At 36.8% G+C, this 23,754-nt stretch overlaps 1 protein-coding gene and 1 pseudogene across 5 annotated transcripts in view; one reads left to right on the plus strand and one right to left on the minus strand.

Annotated features, from left to right (window-relative positions):
• The window catches only part of TPK1 (thiamin pyrophosphokinase 1), a 332,218-nt gene that overhangs the window by 201,668 nt on the left and 106,796 nt on the right, over positions 1-23,754 (plus strand). The gene's annotated exons all lie outside the window — the stretch shown is intronic.
• On the minus strand, positions 8,806-10,191 carry LOC112651065 (small nuclear ribonucleoprotein-associated protein N-like; annotated as a pseudogene).

Here is a 23,754-nt window from a genome sequence, read left to right on the forward strand (position 1 = left end):
TAAGCTTCAGACTCTTGATCTCAGCTCAAGTCTTAATCTCAGGGTCATGAGTTACCTTAAAAAACAAAAACAAAACAAAACACTGAGTCCGGTGAGGATGGCATGGAAAAAGCATCTAATTCAGATTGGGGATGGGGTTGCTGGTGATTGTGTAGATAGTTTCTCAGAGGAGATAATGTCTGATAGAAAGCTAGGCAAAGGGAGATGAATAAATGTAATGTGGAAGGAATATCCTGTGCAAGGAAACCTGAGAGAAGGTAGCACGGGGGAGCTCTAAATTGCTAGATCCTGGGGAGCTATAGGAGATGGCAGCTAGAGGGAAGAAAGATCTAGAGCATGGAGGACTTGTTTGCATTCTCAGATAGATGGTCTTTATATTGATGGCTACTCTCAGGTATTAAACATTTGTATCAGGGGAATGACATTAGATTATGATTTTGAGAGTTTAGTTTGGTAACAATATGGAGAATATATTGGTCAGGGAAGAGATGGAGGCCTTTCAACTCTTAGAAATCCAAAAAGGAAATGATGAATAAGTCAACTTCACCTTGCTGATGAGTTCCTTGGGATGTATGCTCAGAAGTCTTCTTTGGAGGACCACAGAGGGAAGAAGTTGATGTAATGAGTAGGATTCTGGATTAAGCAGCTGGTCTGTCTTTCTTCAGAATAGAGAATATGAGAAGAACAGATGAAGACAGGAGGTTGGCCAGTTGACTCTGGGACATAAAAAGATGGATCTGTTTTGAAACTAGATGTACTTAAATACAGATATATAAAGAATTTCTCCTTTTAGGCAATTCTTCTGTGTATGTGTGTATGTGTGTGTGATTCTATTGAACTTATACACACACTACACACATACATATAGCTTGACCTGGTAATATACCTTGAGAATCATCAACACATACATGCTAATTAAAAACTTGGGAGCGGACTCTTATACCCTGGAAGAAGATGTGGAGTGAAAAGATCAATGGTAGAACCCTAGAGAATAGAATACCTTACAGGAAAAGAAATAGGAGAATTATAAGAGTGGTATCACTGAGACCAAAGTGGTTTGAAGAGGCAGGGAATGATCAGCTAATGTGTTGAGAGTATAAAAGATATACCAAGTTTGGCAGCTCAGAAGAAATTTGATCAGGTACAGTTTTATTGGCAAAATATGGGTAGAAATCAGATAATTGCGAGTTGATTATAAAATGAGAAGGATGATAGAAATCTATTGCTCACCCCTTCTCACTGTTCACTCATAGAAGTTAAATTTGGGGGATTCACCTGGGAACCAATGATGGCTTATAAAATTATTTTGGTGAGGCCATTTTCCAAGCTAAACAAAACCAGAACATGCATGTTAAGGATTATACCTTTCTTTCCCAGGATGAGCAGAAGTGCAGCTGTCATGCTATGCCTTTGTAAGATGGCTTGCAGATTGATGAGCACTGATCATATCACTATATGGTGGTGGAGTACTTTTCAACCTATTTCAAGTCCATCTTCTCTTCCTGGCCTTCCCTTAGCCCCACAGTCCTGGTGGGCCCTTCCCCTCTTTTGAATGGGCACCTTGGTCTGGGCCAAAGTGGGAATCAATGAGTTTGATCTATATGTTGGCAAATTGAACACCAATAAAAAATAAATTAAAAAAAAATGATACCTTCTTTTTAAGAAAGCATTTCATGCATTTACTCCTGGAGAAACACTTCCTCTGTCACAGCAGTTGTCACAAAACATGACTCAATTCATGGTTTCTGTGCTTTTGGTCCAATTTTTAATAAATATTTTTCTTTGGTTTTGTTTATTAAAAAAATAAATAAATAAAATGAATCTCCTTTTTTCTGGTCTATCATCTTCTCAGTGTTACACAACCTAAGAAAATTGTTCCATTGGTTTTCCAAACTGACCACAACTACTGCTTTCCTGTGCAAAAAAATAACTTTTAAGTTCCTGTCTTAGAGCCCTACTCAAATTTTCTGACTTCTACACACAATTTCTAAGTATGCCTTTCTGAACTTCCCTCATCTGGATCATTTTCATCACTTTTTAAAATCTTTTTTTTTTTTTAATCTTTTTTCTCCTGTGGACCTCAAAGAGTCTATCCCTAAAACAAAATTTACTAAGTTATAACTTTCCTCATTTTCTAAACCTTAAAAAAATTAGTTTCCTATTTATGATCAAAGATGAAATAATTATCACACTTAGTTCATCGGATGCTAGTCAAATCCAAATAGGAAGTTTTAGATGATTTAAATACACTATTCCTATTAACAGGTGTTCATAATCGCCTCCTCTTGTAAAATACAGGGCAACTGAGCATCTCAGGCTGTAATTTAGTCCACTTATTTCTCTACTGACATGAGCTTTCTTCCTAATTGGTTGGAAGCTCATTCAGGGGAGTGATTACTGCTTTCAGTGGCTGCAGGTATATTTTTACCCTTGAGAATGATGCTGGCAGGGCTGGTAGGTTTAAAGGCAACCTGGATACAATGAAGTCACAGAGGGAAAGGCATGCAATAACAGCCTGATACCTGCCAGTCACCCGTACTGTGTACAAGTTCTTTAACCTTATGAGTCTTTCAGTCAGGAAGATTTATAGAAAGATGCCCCATCAGCAAAAGCCTATGGTGATCCCTCAGTGATTCCAAAGGAACAAGGGAGGCAATATTAAATTCAATCTCTATGGAAACTGTTTAAAAACTTATTTGAACATTGGCCTTTCATTTTCAACCCATGAGTGACAGAGAATCCATTTTGGAGACTGGATGCAATCCATAAGTGTGCTGGGCGTGGGTGAAACAATGAAAAAGACAGCATCAGCGTTTGTGTGAGCTCTGTCATCGTAATTCATCATAATCCAATTGTAGATAATGTAATGGAATATTGAATGCTAGGTGTCAGAGTTTCCTTTAGCTCCCCTTCCATAGTCCTCTGTGGCAAGGACACAAGCACACTGTGTCATGTAGACTTAGTTCAATTGAGCGTTACTTCAGCATCTCCCTTTGATTGAAAACAAAAGGTTGCCAATGCGGTATCAATGAACTGTGAAGTGATCTGAGTGTTACCAGCAGGGAAATGAAATGAGCCTCTGGAAAGAAGATTGGCACAAGTGAAAATTTCTGTATAAAGGGCTTCATAGGGCTCCAGCTGGGTGGTATTACTTCTTATCCAATTAAGATTTTTTTTCCCCTGAATTCGTGAGCATTATGATCTTGTTTGTTCCTAAAATGATCAAAACTGAAAGTGGAGAAAAAGTGGAAAACATATCTAAATAAAGTTCAGCTAGAAGGGCTCAGATTTGAGGGTACTTTTTTAAACTGCTCCATTCATCCTGGATATTATGAAGCTTTTCCAAGGAACACTGTAAGATGCCTTGCCCTCTTATACACACTTCACATAACATACATGTGCATGCGTATACACACACAAAGCATCTCAGTACTTCTAAGCCAGTCTTAACTGAGAGGAAGGCAAGTCAGTGTTCTGGCTCTCTGCTCAACTGGGGAGATTTCTTTTTCTTTTCTTTCTTCTCTCTCTCTCTCTTTTTTTTTTTTTTTTTTTTGAAAACCACTATCCTCCGTAGCTGTTTTTTAAAAGGTCCACTTAATCCATAACTTTGTCATGATCAGAATGATATTTGACTTAGATGCATATGGAATAGTTTAACAGTGAAATTTATAAAAATGCATCAGTTAAGAACCAAGTTAGCAAAGCAGAGTATAACATAGGATGAGCTACAGACTGAGAGGATTAAACTTACTTTGACAGAAAATAAGATTAAAGATGTGCCAGTCCCATACTGTCTTCTGAAGCAGACTGAGATACTACTTATATGATATCAAGTAGATAAGTCTCAATGTTGAAAACATACTGACTGTTAATATCCTTTTGAAATATCTTGAGCCATGTATAAGTTATAAAATAGCCTCTATACCTGAAAGGTTATAAGATTATATTTTAATAATATTTGTAGAGATATGCAGCTTTCACATGTATGAAATCCTGTCATCATCACCTCACTTGACTCTCCAGCAGTCCTTTTAAGCAGAGCACTCATTGTTTCTATTTCTCGGATGAGGAAACTCTGAGTAGCAAGAGTACGGTACACCCATGGATAGTCTAGGAATTTTCCGAATCCTACTTTTCTGCCATTTGCTTTATAGCCTTCTGTTAGAATCCATGCTTACTTTCTGAATATCAGTGGATCCATAGAGAGGGTTCCAAAAGAATGAAGGAAAAGTAATCAGCAGCAAGCATTATTTATGCACAGAGAGTGGCTCACTCAGGAGTATGCACTGAAATCATAGCTTTATTTTTATCCTTAGTCAATTTTTTTTTTTATTATGGAAAGAGCCATATTTACAGAGAATTCGAAAGACTGGTATGATGAAACATTCCAACTAACTATTTGTAATTTTTTAAATATCATATGTGCTCTATCTATGTATATAGACTTTTTTTTTTCTTTTGGTAACCATTTGAAAGTAAATTGTAGATATCACATCACATTATCCTAAATACTTCAATGTGGGGGATGGTATTTAGAAACAAAGATCCAGGTGTAATAGATGTGCTTATTGCTACTGTGGTGGCATTGCTTTTAGACTTTTTCAGAGAACTGAGATTTTTAAACTTTTGCTAGAACTAAGTTCTTGCTATTAGACTTTTTCTAGAACTAAGAAATAATAAAAAAAAAAGTGTGTGTGTGTGTGTATAAATCATGGGTTCACATTGATATCTTTAATTGAGTTTTAATATATAGTTTTTAAACTTTTATATTTTTATTTCTTTAACCCACCCTCCCCCCTGTAAAATCTTAGATTGAAATGTTATACTTGTATTATACTGTAATATACAGTAGCTAGTTCGGATTTATAATTCCTACATTACTACTAATAGTAAACCTACTGAGTGAAATTTAAGATTTCTTTGTAGGTCAGTCTTTATATTATATTCCAGCCAGAGTACTGTATCTAAAATTGCTCTTTAAATATTAAAATTCGTTCTTTCTAGGGTTATGCTGCCTATTTAATATATTATTAGGCTCATTTGTTGCAGTTGATTTGAAGTTATAAGACTTCATTTTTTAATTATTTAAAATATTTTACAATAGTTACATAGCCCAAAGGCAAAGCTTGATAAAAGATACCGTGAGGAGAGGTCTTGCTTTTATTCCTATCTCCCTCACCACCACCACCCTCCTTCAGAATATTCCAGATTCTTGCAAAAAATAAAAGCAAAAGCAAAACCAAAATAAATATGTACACATCTTTTTATTACCCCCTTTTTATGTGAAGTTTAACTTTCTATATATATATCTGTCTCTATCTCCTTTTTTTCACATATTTTGGAAGCAATTCAGCATAGAGACCATCCTCATTCCTTTATTATGACTGCTTAGTACACTTTTGTGTGGACCTACCTATATACCATCATTTATCCATATGCAGCTTTTTGAAAGAACATATTGGAAATTCAGACTAGGTAGTTTTTTGAGTTGTGGTTGTGTATATTTTGAGAACAATCCTCAGGTGATTCCATGCACTTTCCAATTTGAGACCTGTTTTGCTCTCAAAACACCTTATGAGGTAGAGACAATATGACCAAATTTTAAAGATGAGCAAACAGGGTCTGAAAAAGATAAATTGACTTCCAGGGGTTATTCCACTCCTTAACAGTAAAACCACATTCCAAATCCAAGTTAGACTGACCCTTTAGCTTTCTCCACTCCATGATTCTGTTTCGAATTATATGAATCCTGTACTTGGTATGATGTCATTCAGTGTAGAAGAAACAATTTAAAAAGATAAACTCATTGGGGTACCTGGGTGGCTCAGTTGGTTAAGTATCCAGCTCTTGATTTTGGCTCAGGTCATGATCTCAGGTTTGTGAGATTGAGCTCTGTGTTGGACTCCATGCTGGGTGTGAAGCCTGCTTGAAATTCTCTCTCTCCTTCGCAACATTCTCTCAACCATATGCGCTCTCTCTCTCTTCCAAAAAAAAAAAAAAAGGATAAACTCATTAAACATAATTCTTTTTAACAGAGAATTAGGCTTCCCTGCCGCCCTTTGTAGAGTGTATATGTTTTTAAATAGAAATGAATGGACACAATCAGTTTTCTTATCAAAGAAAAAGAATATGCTATTATAGCCAAAGTAGTAATGATAATGAATCAGAGTCTTTCTTTTTGGAAAAAGTCATGTTGATAGAGGAGCCTCAAAATTGATTAATTACGTACACGTTGGCCTTTCCAATTGTCTGATGATAGGAAGCCAATTTCACTCCTAACCAGAAGCCCTCAAGGTAAAAGGCACAGACTATGGAACATTGGTCTTATTTTATCAGGGAAGGTTAATGTACAAAAATGCTGCTCAGGGGACAGTGGAGAAGGATTTATTTTCTCCTGAGTGAAGCTAGGCTATTAAGAATTGGGCACTCTTTGAAATTTTGATAATAGTAATTGAAAAGCAATGAATAGAGCTTAATATTTTTTTCTGAGCATATTTCACATTATAAAATATTTCTCAGAGCCAGAGTAAGCCTTAGGAAATATAAAAGAACTTGGACAAGTTTTTTCATATATTCATTCAACTAACATATTATTAAAGACTTATTTGTATCAGATATTTACAAATTGCTGGACCAAAGAGGAATAAGTTCCTCTCAAAGAACTAATAGTATCATCATTAATCATGATCATGATTTCACAATAAAATAAACTAAGTTCTGTAGTACAAATATAGAGAGAATATCATGGAAGCTTACCGAAGCAGCACATCATGGGCAGATCGTACCTCTAGCCAGATGCAGAGATGAGATAATGTCCAGCATTCTACTTGCACATGTACTGCTCTGTACTCTTAATTGATACATTATGCTGTTCCTGAGAAAAACAAATTGAGGCTGTTTTCCACGATAGAGTCCTAGATAGGCCATAGATACAACTCCATCTGCAGACCTTACATTCTGTTCATTGAACTTACCTCATAGATGCAAAGATTCCTGCCCTATTTAAGCACCAATTCATTGAAGCTGCATTCATAACATGATTTTAAATAGTGTTAAATAATGGCTACCAGTTATTAGCAGCCACACTTAATACTGCATACCATCCAGTAGGCTCCCATAAAGAATTTCATTTCTAAAGCCAAATAGTGCATAATTCTTTACATTCATCTTATCTTTAACACACACTTCATTTAAAACAATTTTATGAACCAAATTCTAACTTACTACTTAGCATAAAAATGTTGATGTGCAACATTAAAAAAAATTAATGCTACAAATCTTGTCCTCTCTTCCTTTTATCTACAATGCTTTTTATATGAAAAATTGCATTTATATCTAAAATAGAAGGTTATTACAACAAGGCTCTTTTGGAGAGGAGTTATACTCAAAGAAGGGAAACATTCAGAATCATTACAAAGGGAACTGGAAGGAGATTGTATATCATAGTTAATTATAGAATAGATATTTAATGAGCAAATATATGAAGAAGCAATGTGATATCTATTATCCTATGCTTTGTTAGGTCTGAAAATTTTAAATTACTCAATGCACACGTAGTGCTATCTAGGGCTCTGGCTCTGTGTGGAAGGCTTGGGTCCTGACTGTGGCGTTTACTGACCATGGCTTCTGGAGACTCTCAGTTTCTCTCCATGAGCGACTGGAATGATAATGCATGTGCTTTTCATGAAAACTAAAATGTTTAAGGCCATGTGCATGAAAGCTTGTTTTGGTTTTGTTTTGTTTTTTTGTTTTTTTGTTTTTTTTGTTTTGTTTTGTTTCTTTCCTTAGGGCTTCGAGTGGAAAGGGCTGAATTAATAAAAAATTATAAGCACAGTGTCATCATTGGTCATTTTATTTCACTATTTGATTGGGATTTGTTGATTCAAATCCCATTCCCCTCTAGGATTCCCTTTCTGTCACATAAGAAACCATCCTAATATATTATAAGTTATCTTTTTGTTTGTGTGCCCTTGCAAATTGTATATTGTTTTTATCACCACCATAAAAGAATATTTTTGTATCTATCTCTAAAAGAAAGGACTCCTAAAAACCATAATTACAGTACCATTTTTACACCCAGAAGAAGTTAAGAATAATTACTTAATGTGATGAAGTAAAGTGTTTAAATTTCTTTCATTATTTTAAGATGTTTTATGGTTGGTTGTATGATCAGGGACCCAAATAAGACCTGTCCTTTGCAGTGGTTTGATATTTCTGTTGTTCAACAGTAGGCCCCCTTACCTGACTCTGCCTCCACTTATCTTTTTCTTCTCCTTCCTCTTTTTATTCCCCTCACTCCTCAACATTTTCCTTGAAGAAATTTATCATTTGTTCTCTGAAATTTTCAGTCCAGGCTCATTGCATGGCACGATGTCATTAAATACCTTTTTTTTCCTTTGAATTTTTGTAATTTTTGGCTAATTCTAGAGTTGTGATCAGACCATTAAAAAAAAAAAAAAAAACTGGCCGGGGGAGGGGGTGTATTTCTGAAATGGGTAATACTACATCACAACATTTGTTTGCTCTTTATTGTGATGTCATAGCCATTGGTAATCATCGTGCACCCCTATGACCTCATGAGCAGTTGCTTAACACTACTAAACTTCTGCCACTGTTACTTCACTGATTGCCTGAAATGCTGCTCTAAAGAGAAGCTTCCCTCAGCCAGCTCCTGGGTTATCCTGTGGAATAGTCTGTAAAGGAAGGCAGGCTATACACTTAATTCTTTTTCCTTTTATTGACCATTTTTCAATATAATGAATTGATCCTCTAATATTCCTTTTTTTTTAAGTTGCTTTATGCATTGCAGCAAAGAGGGAGCCAAAGCTCACAAACATTCTGCACAGTTTGACAAGAGACATTGCAGAGGAAAGAGGGACTTAGGAAGGATCAACAGTATCCTACGGTCTTGGTGGATGCATTCCTGGGGGAAGTGGACCTCTAATTCCTGGTAAAGGGGGTCTCATTCTTAGAGGGGGCATGCCTCTATTGGTGTCCCTGGAGCATGGAAAGGCTGGCTGGTGGGCTCATAGGGTTCTAATGTCATGCATATGGGGGAGCCTGGAGGTGGTGTTGCTCAGCCCACAGGAGTGGGTGGGATCCCCTAACCTGGTGGATATTGAGGTGGGAGTCCAGCACTGCTGGCAGGAGCAGCAGTTAGAGCACCTGCTGTAGTACCTCTTCCTGCAGTCATTCATTTTTTATTGAGATGCCCCCCAACCCCTTGGACGGGGTCTGCTAATACAGTAGGAGCCTGGGGAATTGGAACACCAGCTGGCACTTCTCTGCCACCTGTCTTGCCAACCCCAAGGCCTCCTGCAGCTCCAGCAAGTGGTACCTGAGCAGTGCCAGCATCCTTAGAGGATGGCCCTTTCACAGTCATGGAAACCATGTTTTCCCCAGGTAGCAGCACCAGACCCCAAAGCCACATTTCCTCACACTCTGGCTGCTTCACAATCTTTGGCTTGGTCTTCCTGAATTTGTCACAGTCCACAAGGATAGTTCATATTCTTGTTAAGGGTGCCAATGAAAATATGGCCATCTTGCAGGATACATCTCATTCTGTGGTCAGTGTGCTCAGCAGCTTGCTGCTCTTTCCCACACTCATGGTTGCTGTTCCATCAAATCCAGTGTCCCCAGTAAGATTTTAAGATCCTTAAAACCTGAGGGAAGGCTGCAGACAAAGATTTGATGCAGGTTCTCCTACAAATAATGCAGGCTTGAGACAGAAGCTTCTAACAGTAAATGGGCCTCAATTTTTCACTTGGAAATCGGCTACTTGGATGTTCCAGTCCTGCTTTACCACCTGTTGTCTCTGCTAAGAATGCCTGTCTCAGTTCTGGCTGGAAACTCACTGCAGGTACTTGCTGCTGCTGACATTGCCTTGGGTACAGCTGACACTCTCGGTGGCTCAATGAGTTGAGTTTGTCCTTCTAAATTTGACTTGAGCATCACCTGCCATGTGTGCTGTTCAGTGGTCTGTCTCAGGTATAAGTGGTTGCTGGGCCACTCCCATGTGCTGCTGGCCACACCTCAGAACAGATTGTCCAGCATCTCCAACAGTCACTACACTCCGCTGATTCCATAACGTTCTTCAACACCAATTGGTTATTTCTCTTTGAGCTCATGTTAAGCCTATTTGATACGTACAATCAGTCCATTCTAGGTAATTATCCTTATTGCTATTCAAAGTGTCCCATATTTGGCCAGGGGGAGCATATTCAATTTGGCTCCCAAATGAATCCTTTTGACACAAACCCACTAGTCTTTGATAAGTTTCTTCCTTTCTATTTCTACAGTATGTTCCTGGCTCCTCTTGTACATTCCCCAGCTGAGTTTTGGAATTTCTCCAAAGGGCCCCCTTAATTAGAAATAATAGTTAGAGACCATAATCAGGGCATTAAAGGGAATGCTTGTAGCTACTAAGTAGATTCACTTGACAAAGCCAGAATTTTTTTTTTTTTTACACTTAACATGAGTTTATACTTCCCTCTCAGACTCAGTACCGTAGGGAGGTGTACCCTTTTGATGAGCAGAGTTTTAAAATTTTGATGATGTCCACTTTATCCATCCTTTATGTTATGGATCTTGCTTTTGGTGTTTTATCTAGGAAATCTTATCTAGCCTAAGGTTACAAGAGTTTCCTTTTATGTTTTCTCTTAGAAGTTTTATAGGTTTAGGTCTTACATTAGAACTATGATCCATTTTGATTTTCTTTTTGTATGTCACGTGAGGTATGGATTGACATTCCTTCATTTGCATGTTGATATCCAGTTGTTCTGGCACCATTTGTCATAAAGACCATTCTTTCCCCCCACTGAATTACCTTTGCAGCTTGTCAAAAATCAGTTATCAGTGCTCATGTGGATCTGTTTCTAACCTCTCTGATATACTCCACTGATGTTTTAGTTTGTCTATAAGCCAAGACTACAGTGATGTGATGCAGTGCAATGAATAGTTTTTTTCATGTGTCTTTTTGTATTTTTGCCAGTGTGTCTTTTGGATAGATCTCTAGAATTGCAATAACTGGCACAAAGTCTGAATGAAGCATGTTTCAAGTGCTCCACCAAGGGTTGGACAGTGCAGTGATAAGACTACCTATTTCCTCTTTATCTAATAGGTAGGGAATAATACTCCAAAATAATTTTAATTTGTATTTCTATTGTTATCAATGGGATTGAGCATATTTTTATATTTTTAAGAGCTGTTCACATTCTTTTTCTCTGGACTGTCCATCTTTTTCTATGAAGTTGTTGGCCTCATTTTCTTCAGTTACTGTTAGAACCTCTTTATATGTCAGTGGTGTTATTACTCCTTTGTCTATAATGTAAGTTATATATACTCTTCTGTTTTTCTTATTTATGATTTTATTTGGGTGTGTATGTATGCATTTTACATAAATGAGGTTTTTTTTTTTACTTATTACCTTTGTATAATTGAGTGTTTTTATACAATTGTATATAATTTGTATGTAATTCTATATAATTATATATTTTTAATAATAGGCTTACTTTTAAGAATAATTTAAGACTTACAGATTAGATTGAATAGATTGTACAAAGAGTTCCCATATATGTCATCTTATCCCCCACACATAGTTCTCCATGTTATTACTAATTTATTGTATGGTGTATTTGTTATTCTTAATATTGATTTATTATAATTAACTAAAGTCCATGGATCCTTTCCTTACCTTTTAACTTAATATCCTTTTTCTGTTCCAGGATCACATTAAAGATGCCATGTTACATTTAGATGCCATGTCTCCTTAAGTTTCTCTTGATGGTGACATTTTTTTCAGACTTTCCTGGTTTTTGTTGACCTTGACAGTTTTGAGGTGTACTGTCAGATGTATATTTTAAGATAGCTCTCTGATAGAATTTGTCTCATGTTTTTTTCATGATTAGACTGGGTTCATGTGTTTTAGAGAGGAAGATGTACAGTTAAAGTACCATTTTTATCACATATCAAAGGTACATACAATCAATATGATTTATCACTGTTTTTGTTCCTTGATCCCCTGGTTAGAAGTAGTGTGCGTCAGCTTTCCCCACTGTAAGGTTGCCCCAAGCCCCCCACCACTTCTGTATGTACTCTAGAAGAAAGTCAATATGTGCAGCCCACACTGAAGGAGTGGGGAGTTACACTGCCACTCCATTGCTGTAGTTACATCATTTATTTGGAATTTTTCTGTGTGGAGGTTTCTCTCTTTTTCTCCCATTTAAAAATGTATTTAGTAATTTATTTTTCTCAGGTTAGACTCATGCATACCTATTTTATATTCTGATTTGTATTCTAATACTGTTTTCTCTATTTGGTTGTTCAGATTGTTTCACTTTTGGCCATTGAGAACTCTTTCACTTTGGTCATATGCCCATTTGACATAGCCCCATAAATTGTGTGTGTGTGTGTGTGTGTGCGCGCGTGTCTGTCTCTCCATCCGTCCCATACATGTATATATGTGTAAGGTTTTCTTCCTACTCTAAGATGTTCTGGGCTCATCCTGTATATTTCCTGCCCAGGTCTTAGAATCATCCAGTGCTCCTTAGAGTTCTGTTTCCTTTTGTTAGAGAATGATATTAGAAACCAAGTTCTGGATGGTAGGTGTGCTTATTGCTACTGTGGTGTCATTTTTTTAGGCGCTCTCAGCAAAGAAATATAGGTATGTGTACTAACCTGTGTATACACCTATATTTATACATATTTCTATATGCATCCATATTAAGTGTGAGTTTTTACTGATAGTTCCAACTGGAATCCATTACTACAGGGATCATTCTAGTTTATTTGCCTTGCTTGCCTTTAATCTCCACTCCATCAGTGAGAAACCTGGATCTCACCCTCTGCCACTTACTGAATTATTGGATTTCAGTGTACACAGAGAGCCGTATTAGAATTGTTACCTCGTACCTCTGTAGGAAACTTTATCAGCTAGAGGGCAGTACTTACATATAGTTCCTTTGCCTGTACTTTTATATGCATTTCCAAAGCTACTTAAGTCAGCATCTTTATTCCTACTCTGTTCATTGAGGTTGAACATTTGTAGTGCAAGTAGTTTCCCCGTCACAGTCTGCATTTTCCCCCCAAGACCCCCTGAACCTCCTAAATGGTTCTTTAAAATTACATGCAGTAAAGTTCATTCTTTGTGTTCTTGGTAGAGTTCTGTAGGTTTTCACAAACCTATACTGTCCTGTATCTGCCATTAGAGTATCATGCATCACAAGATCACCATCCTAACAGTCCCCTGGGCTTCCTCTTTTCACTGACCCCTACCTTTCCCTCACACCCTTGGGAACAGTGCACTCATTGTTTACTGTTGCTATAGTTGTGCCTTTTCCCAAGTGTCATATAATTGGAACCATACAATGTGTTGTTTTTCAGACCAGCTTGTTTTGCTTAGCAGTTGCATTTCCTCCATGTCTTTTCTGATTGCCTTTTTACTCGGCATCTTTTTAAAATCTTTCTGTGTTGCCATATATACATCTATTCTTTTTAAGTTTTTCATTGCACTATATGTTGGGCATCTAGTTTATTTGCCCAGCTGCTCTGAATCTGGGACACTAAATTGCATCCAAACCTTGTATCCCCCAACCCCACCCTGCTTCACTACCACAAATAATATTGCAATGAGCTGTCTTACATATATGCCTTTATGAACCCATGTGAGCTTTTCTTTGACACATATGTAGTTAAAACAGGAATTGTAGTTAGATCATAGGACATAGGTTTACTCTATTTAAGTTTGAGATTACCCCTAGAATGCATTTACCAAGCCAGCAGTGTGTGAGAGTTTATTTTTCTTGTGTTTTAAAAATTATCACCGTATCTTCACGAACACTTCATATTATCCAGATTTCTGGATATAAAGTATATAGGAATCAAGTGATATCTTGCTGTGTTCCTTTGTATTTCATAATGACTAATGAGTCTGAATATCTCTTCATATAGCTTGTTAGTGCCTTTTTTATGTTAGAAGTGTTTGTATATTTTTATTTTGTTTTGGGGGGGTTTTGTTTTTCTTCTAACTCCAGTATCATTAGCATACAGTACGGTATTAGTTTCAGGTGTACAGTATAGTGATTCATCACCCAGTGCCCATCACGACAAGCATACTCCTTAATCCCGCTTGTTAATGTTAACTCATTTTTTTCTGTTGGGGATACTGTCAGCTTTTTATTGCCGTGTTTCTTGTATATTTTAAAGATGGATCTTCTGTCAGTTTTGAACATAACACGGTGTCTCTTCTTATTACATCATCTGTCTATTAGCTTTGTTTATGGTACCTACCCTTTGTTGAACAGAATAGTCAATTTAGTCTTGGGCTTGGAAGGTGGTACCATTTACTGACATGCTAAAAATGGGGAGAGGCAGACTGTGGGTAAGACCCAAGACTGATTTGACTGTGTTAAGTCAAAGATACCCACTGAGCCTTCAAATAGTCTTGAGTAGGCAGTTGCTGAGTCTGGAGTGAAAATGAGGTTTTGTTAGTCTTAATATTTTATGTTGTTTATATTGTTTTCATTATTCTTTGAAGATTTTCTTATTTTTACTTTTTAAAACTTGGAGCTGTCTTTAAAGTTTTGAAGAAAATTTTCATTTAAGAAATTGGATTTGAAGATACCTTCATTTGTATCACAGTAGTAGTTTTTTGCTTACAGATGTAATTTTGACCATAATTTCATTTTTTTTTTCTAATCCTAAAATCTTAATCTGTGTAGCATTGTGATACAATTTTAACCGTACTCACCCTAACTTCTGCCACCCTAACTCTCCTGGCTGGTTTCAAGGGCTCTCTGGATGTATTTCTTAGAACATTTCCTATTCACTGTATAAATGATTTTTCCTCCATTTCACACTGAAATTATAAAAAATAACTCAAGGTGACTCTCATCTTTAAATTGAATATGAAAATAGTTTTGAAGCAAATCTATAATGTGTTCATGGGATTTAGTTATCAAGGATTGAATATTATAGTTTCAGGACTATCTTCCATGAGAAAAAACATGCCCGTGGGTATGCAAATGTGCATCTTTTTAAACATGGAAATAGTTTTTACCTCAGGATTATTATTTTTAAAGGCAGAACCTTAATCATTAAATGCTTTTTTGAATAGAAACAAGGCACTTTACAGTTCTTGTCAGAAGTTTATCTTTGGCAACTTCTGAGCCTGCAAACAACAAAAAAAATATTTGAGTCAAACAATAATGCTAATGTACCTTTTCTTTTCTCTTGAAGGGTCACTCACAATGGTTATTAATTCTAAATTCCTCCAGACTATAATTTTTTACAAGATTTGTTTATTTTCATCAAATAAAAGAGCTATTTCTGTTATATACAATTGTATAACCATCTGTCATTTATCTTTTTATAAACCATAACCAATTCATTATCAGATATATATGTATTTTAAGAAAAACTAATCCTTTTGGTTTTTGCAAATAATATGAAGAATCTAATTAGGATAAACAGTTATTAACATAAATGCATGGTTTTATACCTTAAAATACATTCACAGTTTACTTTTTATTATTTAGGTAGATTTCTACTGTATATCTTAGCTATTTAAGTTTATTGTATTACCTTAGCTATTTAAATTTATAGAGATGATGTTTCTTTCAACAAGGGATGTGTGACCATCCTTGAGAAGCCAAAACAAAGAAAATCTTTCTTTTAGGTACAAAAAAAAAAAAAAAAAAAAAGCCTTATATTGCTGAGCTGAGCACTCATAAAAATGACTGGTGGTACTTTTCAGGCATCATTCATCAGACTTACATTTTAGAGAGAAAAAAAAAATCTCATTATCCACTCCATATTCATTTAAGTTTTAAGTGCTTAGAAGACTTGTCATAACCTAGACTTAAGGTCTGAAATGGTAAATCTTGACACATCTTCTAGCAGCTCCTCCAGGCACCACTAGAGCTCTGAGCGCCCCCACGTACAGGAGTTTTCTGTTCTGTTCTGTCCTGGTTCTTGCACACTATTTCCCCAACACTCCTCACTTTATAACGTTATTAGTTTCCACATCATCCCTTATTTTAAAACCAGATTAAAAAAAATAAAAAAAATAAAAAAAATATAAAACCAGATTAATCTAGAAGTGTCCCATTTGGCAAGAAATACCAGAAGAATAGATTGGGCATGTTGCACTTGCATTAACACACTTAATCACAATGGGCAAGTGAAGAATATTTTATTATATTCAGATGGGCCTAGAGAATCTGATTTCTCTGAGTCCATAAAACATTATATTGACCTTAATTTTGTGCTCTTTATGCACAGCCCAGCGCACTCTCTCTGCCACATCATGCTGGCTTCTCATATAGCAGAATTACTCTGATTTTTTTTTTAATTGATTCTATTTTAGTGTATAAGTTTGGGCTGAGAGAGAAAGGACTGGAAATATTATTTATTCATTAGTATCTGAGAAGTGGCAGGTTAAAATGGGCTACTTGGCCTTAAAAGCATATGTATCATATATATCAGTCTTTCACTTACAGAAGTATGTTATTTATGTTAACATTTAGATACTAACTTTCCTCATTTGAGGAAGTGGTATCTTTCTTTCCTTCTAGAATGCATTTTTTCCTAAGTTATTTAAAGAATAGAATGAGGTTGTTTATTAACACTCAAAGCTACTAAGGCATCAACCTTTGGCTTTCAGAAGAGGAACATAAATAGAAACAAATTTAATGGAGAAAAAAAATGCCTTGTTTTAAAAACTCTCTTTTTATGGTATCTAATATTAAGTTCTCTTTTAAGGAAAAGAGAGAAGTTTGGTTAAGACAGTATCTATACCATGAGTCCTAATTTATTTCTACTGTATACACATGGCAGCCTGGCTCCTGTTACTTCAGTGACCAGTGTTCCTAAATATTGAACAGTTCATTTTTTTTTTAAAGATTTTGTTTATTAATGAGAGAGAGAGAGGGCAGGCCATGCAGGGAGCCTGATGTGGGACTCGATCCCGGGTTTCCAGGATCAGGCCCCAGGCTGAAGGCAGCGCTAAACCGCTGAGCCACCCAGGCTGCCCAAACAGTTAATTTTTTAAGTAATATACTCGAACTTTCATTAAGGATTTAAAATTCCCACAAAATTACATTTTCAAAAAAAAAAAAATTACATTTTCCCAATAGCTTCTCATGCCAGCTGTTAGATCCAGAAAATGAGGCTTCAAATTTTGACCATTACTTAATACTATGTCCAAACCAAGCAGCACTGTGAATTGTGGAATTCATGGAGGTGCTAGGATGTAAAATAAAGCAGTGAAATTGGCTCATTTTTAAGACGAAGATTTGGTCATATTAGTTTTCCTTTCATGTAATAGCCTCTATGTCCACTTACTTGGTCTGTGTTTTCACAGCAGCCTTGACTTACCGAGAAAGTGATGTCACGTGGCTGTGTAGACTGGCCTTAGAATGGAGGCTGAGGCTGGAAAGGCATGGTGTAGACAGAGGTGAAATTATATTCATGTGTTTCTTATAAAAGCACCACATGGAAATTCTAACGTGTTTCCTGTCTCTTGTTTTCTCTGTTGGATTATTTAACAAAATTAAATAATAATTAAGGGTGAATAACAGAGCCCCTGTCCTGATACAAGCACAACGTTGACACATTAAACCTTACCTCATCCATTTTTGTTGTTGTTTGCCATGACAAAATAATGACCAGGAAGTAGCTGAGATTTATTGAAAAGGGTTCTGAGTTAAGTACTTCATGTGTGCTCTTGATTTAACTGCTGCAACAACTTGTGATATTAGATTGTCTCTCAATTTAGCAGATGAGAGAATTGAGATATAAAGAGATGAATTTTGTTGTCCAAAGTCACACAGCCAATAAGTGGCGGGACAGCATCTGATCCACAGACCTGAGTCTGTGCCAATTCACACCGTGGTGTATCTGCTTCTCTTGGCCCTGTTGTTGCCGACATAACGATAAATATGAGCTAACACACAGTGACTGACATTGAATGCCAGTGCACTCATAAAACAGTCATCTGGATGGCCATTCATAGAACTATATTAATTTTTATTAGGATAAACAACTAAATGAAAAAAACTCATTTGATTATTTTCATAGATCAGTAAAAATAACTCATTAAAAGAAAATCATGCTTGCAGATTAAAGATCCTGAGCTATCAACTATTTTTCACATGGGATCATTTTCAGCCATTTGGGAGATGTATCAGTATATCTCAGAGAAAATGCCCAGCTACTGTGGCTGAGATGTTACATGCCAAATATTAAAAACTAATGTTACTGATTATTAGAATAAAGGCTTCCCATGAACTATTTCTTCATGTTCCCTGCAATAAAGAATAACTGACATCAATAAAGAAAAAAATTAATATTTTGTTCGGACTTTAAAAATATCTTTTAATCTTACTTGTTTATTCTAAGTAGTTAGTTGCATATACACATAACTTTTTTACTTGTCATTGTGTCCTTGGCTTGTATTATACTATGCCCAAATCCCACACAGCTTGCACATTTTGAGTTTGGAACAACAAAGTCACAAGAGCATCAATCATAATAAATAGTCACTAAGTCTGCAGCAGTGTTTAACTTGGATTTAGAGAATGAAAGAAAAGAGGATATTAAGATAGCAGTGGCATTTAAGAGCAGGACTTTTATTTTTTATAATCCCAAAGACTGTTTTCTTACCAATGACTTCAGAAATTAAACCCTGAAAACATCCGTTTTGTGCTGGTTTTTCTAGGTGCCAGCACTCAACAATGAAAATGCAGTGCTTTTCTTGTCCAGGTCTAGAGGAAAAAAAGTGCTATCAGTTATTTAGAATCTGATTTATGCCTTAAGAGAGTGGCTGCCACTCTCTGTGATTTCATGGAAGCTGGGTATCAAGGAGCAATTTTCGAAGAATTGAAAGCTGGTGCAGGGTTATGAATAAACTCAGAGAAGCTTTGACCTTCCCTGTCAAATGATAAGGCCATAAATATGTTGGTAATTCTGCTTTGTTGTGAGTACCTGTTCTTTTCCATCATTGTGGAGTTTCCAGGATACCATAAATTGGTACCAGCAGACTAAAACAAATTTTTTTATTGTATAAAAAAAAAAAATTAGAAGAGGGGAAAATGTAAAGGTAGGAAATACAGGAAGCAGCCTCTTGTGTGTGCTCCTGAAGTACGTCTTGCATTAGAGGACCCAATTTTGGAAACTTTATAGTACCCAATCAAATTTAAAATAACTACTTTGGTCACATTTCATCTTTGATAGTTAGATAGTTAATATACATTATGTTAATGCTTTTTTTCCTTATGCCAAATTCATTATGAAATATGGCTCATTTTTGCTCTGATGTGGTTTTATTTATTTATTTATTTGTTTGTTTATGAAGATTTTATTTATTTATTCATGATAGAGAGAGAGAGAGAAAGAGAGAGAGAGAGAGAGCCGGAGGCACAGGTAGAGTGAGAAGCAGGCTCCATGCAAGGAGGCTGATGTGGAACTCGATCCTGGGACTCCAGGATCAGGCCCTGGGCCAAAGGCAGGCGCTAAACCTCTGAGCCACCTAGGGATCCCCTGATGTGGTCTTTTAAATTGATCACGTATGCTACAGGGAGTTTAAGTGTATGTAATGTTGTTAAGCATATACGTTCTGTTTTAATGAATGTGTTATCTTAATTTCAGTGAGAAGAAATTTCATGATTGTTGGGGAACCTTCTGTGCCTCTAACTTCATCTTTCCCCTTCCCCAAGATGGTAGCTTAAGAAAGAATAAAGATGAGGGAGAATCAGTCCCAATATTTGCACAGAGAGGGAGGCAAAGAAAAGCTAGTTGTTTTCCTTTAGAAACAACTTACCATACTTCCACTTTTTTTTTCACACACTCTTCTGAACAAAAGCAAATATATGCATAAATATGCAGATTTATATATATTTGCCTATTCTGTTGTATGGACCTTAAAAGAAGTAGAGAGGGCACAGAAAATGAGAAGGGGAAAAACAGTGGGGATCTAAAGATAAAGCAGTGCAGACACAGGCACCCAGAAACGGACAGCAAGAGATCAGGAGTGCATTAGCCATCCATTGCTGTGAAACAAATTGCTACAGACCTTGGTGGCTGAAAACAGCTAAGCATTTATTTTATGTCAGAGTTTCTTTGCAGGTCTGGAATTTGGGCTCTTCTGGGTACTTTAAGCTTGAGGTCTCATGAAGTTCAGTTGCCTTGGGCATCAGTCATATGATTCCAAGGCAACTCATTCATGTACCTGGCAAGTTGGTGCTGGCTGACTGGGGAGGGGTACAGCTTCATCCCTCTCCATATGGACTTCTATAGGGCTGTATAAATGTCCTCATGACTTCCCTCAGAGCAAGTGATCTATAAAAGCAAGCAAGCAAGGGGGCAACTGTCACATTCTTCATGACCTAGCCTAGAAGTCACACACCAACACTTCTGCAGTACCCTGTTGATACACAAGTTTAGTTCTATTCATTGTGGGAAATCACTACACGAAGACAGAAATACCAGGACATAGGGCTCATTGGGTGCCATTTTGGAGATGGACTACCACAGAGAAATATAGGAAAGGGGTGGAGACACACAGGAACACACAGACTTGTATGAATAGGAGAGGGTGAAAGAATAGGTGGTTCAATTATGAGGATGATCATTGTGCAACATGCTTGATTTGTGACAAACATAAAGACTGCTATGTTACCAGTTGTTCCTTGCTGCAAACCCACTGCATCACACCTCGTATGCTTAACTGTGCCTTCATGATTATCATCTTTGCAGCACAGAACTATAAAGCTAAGTGGCATTAAGGCATGATATTTATCTCAGAAATCTTACTGTAATGTTACCTCAGGACATCAAAACCATCTGCTCTTTCCTTCAAAAATCAGAACTTTGACCTTTCTCATATCAAAGACTCTTGCCCCACATGTAAGAGGTACCAAAATACTGTAACAATTAAGATTGTGAGCTGTCTAAATTGAAAGGTCTATTTATTATAACATTTTACCAACACATAATATATAGTAGGATACTTTTCAGGTTACTTTCAGAGGACAAAATTATCCTAACATTCTTGACACGAAAAATGAGAGTCAAGTAAATTGTCTAAAATTGAAAGTAATGTGTTGTTTGGTTGCCCATTTTAATCCTTTTAATAATAGTGAATGTTTATGGAGCATTCACTGTGGCAGGCACTATTCTAAGTACCTCACATATCAAGTCATTTAATCCTCAACAGTCCTTTTGTTCTGGTTTTATAGATAAAGAAAATGAAACACAAACATGGTGAAAAGGGATTCAGATCCATGAAGTCTTTCCTTAGCACCTGTACCCTGAACCACAGTGCTGTGCATATAATAGGCTCCCTCAGGCTAGCTCAGAACCAGGATTCATTAATAATGACAGCATTTCTCTCAGAGCCACTCCATGGACAGAACCTAGTGTCTAGCTAGACTTCTCAGGCACTAGACAAAGGATATAGAAAACTTCCAGAAAGTTTAGGAGTGTTTCTCTTGAGGTATCAGTATTATAGAAGGTATTATAGTAGGTAGATCTGACTTGACTTTGTCAAAGGATCACTTTAGCTGTTGAGTTGAGAATAGGCTTGGTTGGAACAAGAGGAGATCTTGTTGTGGGGACTTGGACAAAGTGGTAGTGAAGGAAATTATGAGAAGTGTTAGGAATCTGGGGATATTGAGAATATAGAGCCAATAGGATTTCCTTATGAGTACAAGAAAAGGAAAATTTTTTGCCAAAGCAGTTGGAAAGATGGAGTCTATATCAACTCAGATCAAGACGGGGTGGTTTTGAGGTAAAAGATCAAGGTGTGTCGAATAGGCATCTGGATGTTCAGGAGCAGAGTTAGAGAAGTCTCAGCTAGAGATACAAATTTGGGATTTGGGATATATGGTTAAGCTCACAAAGGGCATAATTGTAGATAGATTGGAGGAGAGTATCTAACTGAGACTAAAGGACTGAGGCCTGGGGCAGTCCATCTTTAGGATCTGGACAAAAGAGCAGGACACAGCAGAGGAAATTGTCGGTGAAGAAGTGAACCAAGGGTGTAGCATTCTGCAAGCAAAGTAAAGATGGTATGTCAAGGAGGAGAGAGTGTTAGCCCATTGCAAATTCTACTGGAAGGTGAGGACTAATAATTAACCACTGGGTTTAGCAATTTGGAGGTCATTGGTTATTTTGATGAAAACCAATATGGAAAAGAGGTATAAGCAAAAGTTTAACTGGAATGAATGCAAGAGAGTTGGAAGCAAGGAACTAGAAATCATGAATTAGTAAACAGTAAATCTGGGAGATTTAATGTAAAGAAGAACAAAGGGATAGGATAGTGAGGTGGTAGGTATTACATAAATTAGAGATTGAGAGCAGTTCTGTGGAAACACTAAGCTTAGTGTTCCCTTCCTGATAAATATTTATTGTATTCCTACTATGTGTCCAACACTCTACGAATTTTTAAAGATATAAAAATAAATGAGACGTGGCTTCTCTCCTTGAGGTGTTTACTTTCCACTGAGAGAACTAGACATAAAACAGTGCACTGGGGAACCTCGAGGGGGTGCAAGTGGCCAGGTTGCGGCCTCCTGGAGAAGGATGATGGAGTAAATGATGGTTCATCTGAGTCTTGGAATTTGTACCATCTGATTATTAACCCAACTGTTTCCAATTAACATTTTAGGATGTAGGGGAGAAACAAAATTGTCCTATTGGTTCCAGACTAAAGGTAGTCAGATATTTTTTAAAATACTTTCTGTGTGTTCATTTTCTTAATCTTAGCCCAGTCATTGATTTTGCTTGTACTGTTCTTTGTGAACCTCCAGAAAACCTAATAGCCTGTTTTGAAAGCACAAGTGTGTGCCCCATACATTCTTATCAGCACTCTCCCTATATTCAGCCACTAACAAAGGACAAGTAAATGAACGAGGACATGTAAATGGAATGAAGCTAGATGGATGAAGTCAAGGGAGATAACTGTTCATTCACTTATTAATTCCTTCATTTACTGCACAAGTAATTGTTCTTGAGGATAAACTTCAGACTGGATCATGGAAAAGCTTAACTTAGACACTGAATCCAGGGAACAAAAAGTAATAATGAGAAGAGCAAAGGTATGACGTGTTATGACAGCTTTTGAAGTTAGAAGCCTAGAAAAACATGATAGTGTAGTAAAAAAGACTTCAAAATGGCACCATACTGGAGTGTAGACCCCACATCTTCCAGTTACTAGTTGAGTGATCTTGAGAACGTTAATGACTACTGAATCTGTGATCTCCTAGTAGTAACTCTACCACTCAAGCCTGCTGTGGGAATTATGGTGCCCAGCAGAGTGTTAGGACCTGGGCAATATTCAAAAATTGTTACGTCACTTCTCCCTGTCTTTACTGGAGCTTTCTCATTATTTCTTCCAGTTTATAAAGTTCAGCAGTCAGGCTGGGGTTTGAAATAAATAAGTAATTGCCAAGTTGTCTTTTTCTCCCCCCTTCTTGAGAGCACTAATAACATCCCATGAGCATTGTGAATATGAATGGAAGAAACCTCAAACTAGATACCCAACTCAGTCACACATGCTGAACATCAGCCATGCTGCATCTCTGCAAGCAGAAACACTTCCCAGAGTCTGTTCAGATAGGATAATGACCAGGATCCTTCCAAGAATTCTCTCCATCCCCTCTACTCCCCTGAGTCTGACTGACTTGAAGCTTCTGGGATAAGAGAAGGGAGAAGTGTATGGGGGACGGGGGTTGTTGAGCCTGACAAAAGGGAGAGGTC

The sequence above is a fragment of the Canis lupus genome, chromosome 16 (genome assembly GCF_003254725.2).
Source record: "Canis lupus dingo isolate Sandy chromosome 16, ASM325472v2, whole genome shotgun sequence".
Classification (NCBI taxonomy): Eukaryota; Metazoa; Chordata; class Mammalia; order Carnivora; family Canidae; genus Canis; species Canis lupus.